The sequence below is a fragment of the Callorhinus ursinus genome, unplaced genomic scaffold (assembly GCF_003265705.2).
Source record: "Callorhinus ursinus isolate GAN/ISIS: 27379988/994484 unplaced genomic scaffold, GSC_fseal_2.0 scaffold7, whole genome shotgun sequence".
NCBI lineage: Eukaryota > Metazoa > Chordata > Mammalia > Carnivora > Otariidae > Callorhinus > Callorhinus ursinus.
The window spans coordinates 39,883,100-39,887,672 of NW_027397069.1; the positions used below are offsets into that span (position 1 = coordinate 39,883,100).

Below are 4,573 nucleotides of genomic sequence, written 5' to 3' on the forward strand. Positions count from 1 at the left end.
AAGAGAAACAGGATTGTGATAGACCAGTCAAAACCCACAGGACTCTGTAGCCAAAAGACAAACAAAACCAATCCCAATCCTGACAAATCCACTAGCACAGGTAAGCCTCCACTGGCATTTTCACCTAAAATCATCCTCCATACATTCTTTGAATCTTATACCCCTCGTCATGTGCTTCTACTTTGAGGTGTAGACCCTTGCAGAATTCATTTCTAATAGAGGCCAACTATGTGAAAATTAAAAGTTCGTTCCAGGTATATTCTTCTTCATTAATTTTTTCAACATTGGAGAAATGTATTCTCATCCACTGCTTCTGCATTTGCAGCTTCCCCAGACAGCTTTACAGTGGAGATCATCCCATTTCCTGAAGCTACTAAACCAGAAAGGCACTTTCTTGCAGGAAAGGAAGTCACTTCTGCAGTATTTTTCAGCTTTTTTTTTTAAAGCTTCCTAATTGTTAAGACTTTCTTCTCAACTGTGAAAAAGTTCACATCTGACAGCTATAAAACTGACAGGCTGGGACATAACATAGTGTACATTCCATGTTATGCTGACATCACCACCCTATTTACCAAATGCATATAAGCTAATCCAGATTAGAGAAACATGCATTTCAGCAGAAAAAAAAAATGTTTTCTGTTCATTTACTGTATTTCTGAGTTGAATGGAATTGTCAAGCTTATTTCATCACTGAAATTTTATTTCACTATTGAAAGTGTATCTCATCTTATTATTATTTGTACAATCAAAAAAATGGATATTCAAACAATTGTAAACCCATCTTGCTTATTAAGATGTTTCATAATTGACAGCCAAGTAGAAATTCTTTATCAAAAGAGAAGACATAATTAAGACGGTTTTTTTCCCCTTTAAAGTTCAGTGGTTGGCCTGATGTAGATCATGCCGCCAGTGGCGGCCCTGACTGCTGAGGAAACCGTAGCCTAGGACAGTTGGCTGTTAAGTGACACAGATTCTCCCCACTCCTCCTGACCGGAGACAGAGGCACGTCCCCCACCGCGTGAGAGGGTGGGGAAGTGGGTAGAGAATTCGGATCCACCTGGGAGGGGGAAGTGGAAGTTCCCGCCCCAGAAAGCGGTGAGGCGGCAGCCACATTTCCTCATGGAAGATTCCCACAAGAGTCACACTTTAGAGGCAGAGCTGCAGCCTGGTTCAACAGTTCAGGGAGCTCGTATTTCTCATATTGCTCAACAGGTATCATCTTTATCAGAAAGTGAGGAGTCTCAGGACACGTCAGACAGTACAGGCTCCTCACAGAAAGCCCACGGGATTCTAGCACGGCACCCATCTTACAAAAAAAAATTTGAAGATCTTCTGAAGATACACGGGGCAGAAAAGGAGACAGAGAAAACCCTGGAGTTTCTGCTGTCACTTCTATGTCTGTTCCAACTCCCCTCTATCAAACTAGCAGTGGACAGTACATTGCCACTGCCCCAAATGGAGCCTTACAACTGGCCAGTCCAGGCACAGATGGAGTACAGGGACTTCAGACATGAACCATGACAAATTCAGGCAGTACTCAGCAAGGTACAACAATTCTCCAGTATGCCCAGACCTCTGATGGACAGCAAATACTTGTGCCCAGCAACCAGGTGGTTGTACAAACTGCATCAGGAGATATGCAGACATACCAGATCTATACCACACCATCAGCTCCTTCGCTGCCCCAGACTGTGGTAATGGCGGCCCCTGTGACTCTCATGTCTCAAACAGCTAAGACAGATGACCCCCAGCTGAAAAGAGAAATAAGGCTGATGAAAAACAGATTCAATGCAGTTCCAAGCAAAACCCAAACAGGTTGTTTGAAGAACTTAACAAGTGATACAAAAATTTATAGAAGAGTAGAGGGGCAAGAACAGCCAAAATATTCCAGACAAGAATAAGAGAAGCTGCTCAAGAATGTCGCAGAAAGAAGAAAGAGTATGTGAAATGCCTGGAAAATCGAGTTGCAGTCTTGGAAAATCAAAACAAAACTCTAATAGAAGAGTTAAAAACTCTGAAGGATCTTTATTCCCATAAAAGTGTTTGATTAAGAAAGAAAATATTTTTGCGGACTTGCCTAAATATTAGATGGATTTCTTTTCTTAGCGGAGTTTATAAATTAAAAGGTCAAAAATGAAGCTTTTTATTTAGGCTTTTAAAACTCAAAGATAAATATCTTATGCAAGAGATCTGGTGACAGAAGATAAAGTGGAAAATGACCTCAAGGAAGTTACTGGCACAACTGGAAACTCTGTAAAAATTAAACCTACTCAAGAAGCAGGAAATGAACTTTCAGCAATTTCAATTTTCTAAATAACGAAAATCCAAAAATGGCAGATAAGATGAAATTTGGTAAATTGATTTTTAAAATAAATCAGTTTACCCTGTAGGTTTGCATTTCTGTTTCCTAAATTTTACGTTTTTCAATTGTATGTGTGTATGCGTGCTTGCATGTATGTTTTATTTCTGTCAATAAATTCTAAATTACAAATAGAAAAGCCAATACATAACTAAATATATAAATTATGTGTTCTGATTATGTATACTTGTTCTATTGTCAAATCTTTTAAATGGGTTTTTTAAAGTGTGTTTATTGGACTTGAGAGGGGTTTGGAGACTTACTTGGGTTAACTATTTTTGAGGCTTTGTCCTAAAAGGCATCTAAGGTACATGAATGGAGTGTGGTGATTTTGTAACTTTTTTTTTATCAGAATGGAAAGAGAACTTCTGTTTAAGAGTTTGATACTTTTAAATAGCTTGTTTTTTGGTTACTCTGGGAACGGAGATTTTCTACAAATATATAATAAGTTGTTTTTTGATTCTAAAAAAAATAAATAAAAAATAAAAGTTCAGTGGTTGTTTTCTGAAGGCCACATACACAACTCAATAAACGTAAAACAAAAACTATCAGAATAAGATTATCTGTATTACAGACTAAAAGACACCATTTTAACGCAATTTATGAGCCCAGTATCTTCCATGTAATACCACATACTAAAAATGGAGTCTAACTGATGTGTTTTACAATTGGAGCTGTCATATAGTTGACAAATAAAAAAATCATACCACTAGAATGTATCCCTGTGACTACAAGGGATACTACACACACTGGAGGTCAAAATCTTCCTGCAACACATTGTCATATGCTCATTTTACCTGACATATGACTTATATTGAAGAAAATGGAGGGCATTTTGCTGGGCTTATTCTGTTGACATTTTATGAGATATTCTAAAATGGAATCCCATTTTGTAAGCCTTTCAAAATAGAAAATTTAATTTTCCTGAAATTCTTCTTTAAGTAAGGAGAGTGCAATGGATTCTGAAATGAAATAAATGTATTTCACCTTTCTTTTACACTACAATGAATACCAAAAAAAAAATGCTTAATGTTGCATATACACGTAACAATTTGTAGGAATACAGCAAAGTGAAAACATCTACTCCTCCTTATTCAACCACCATAGTAACAACAGAAAAATCTAAAACAAACAACAAATTACAATAGTTACCAAACTAACAGGCCGCAGAAACAATGGCAATGTGAATAAAAGCCATGTAGATGTAAATCCAACACTCTTGGTGGCTTTGAAAGACAGTGTGAAGGGCAACCATCAGAATGGAAAGAACTTTTGAGGGTTATGGCCAATTTTCCAGTTCTTGTGGATTGAGAGATAAAGTATGGATCCACAGTGGCTGATGAGCAGAAGCTGGCTGAGTGACAAGGATCTTAGAAAAAATAAGAATAGAAGATTACTGACAAAAAGGCCTGGGGAAGAGGGATGGAATGGACTTCACAGAAAGGACACAAAGTGTGAAAATTCTTATGTTGTATTTGGGTGTACGCAGATATTCACCAGAGGTCAAAAACAAAGCAAGTAAACAGGGTGAGCCATTCTGCGGATGCCAGTTAGCACATTCTCAGTGCCACCCCAGTATTTAATCAGTGGGACCATGTAAAACTGGCCTTGGTCATATGAGTGGATGCAATAGATGGAATCAACAACATAGTTTTCTTATCACCATTGTTCATCTGGTACTCTTAACTGCTGTGTGCCCTATTTGCAACCACAGATTCCATAACAACTATCCAGCCATCTGCCTGCATGATAATTAGTCAACTGTCATCATAGAGAGCCCTTGTCTACCTTGCAACAAAGACCACTGTTCTGTCAGCAACAATATCCATGGGCTTATGAAACCTTTATTGCAATGCCATTATTGTTACCCTACTGTTGATGGTATCCCAAGCAGCTCTGCTTCTTGACCAAACACTGCATTTTATGACCAATAACAGTGAGGTAATCAGCTGACACCTATGATATTTTCATGTATCATCATACAACAACAGGTGACTTCACAGAACATACTTGCTTCTTGAAGACTCAATTATAGCATCAGCTTCTAGGCAACACCTTGCAAAGTAGGGGTGTTCTCCTACTGGAGAATTGAATATGGTATATGCTTTGAATCAGCAATCATTATATGGTAGTTTCTTCTAGAGATAGCATTCATGTGTCTGGTGGGGGTGGCACTTGTTAGATATAATTGCAAAACAAAAGTTTTGCTTCACA

General features: G+C 38.0%; 1 pseudogene; it reads left to right on the forward strand.

The window, feature by feature from the left end:
* The first annotated feature begins 1,119 nt into the window (after positions 1-1,119).
* On the forward strand, positions 1,120-2,047 carry LOC112826586 (cyclic AMP-dependent transcription factor ATF-1-like; annotated as a pseudogene).
* The last annotated feature ends 2,526 nt before the right edge of the window (positions 2,048-4,573 follow it).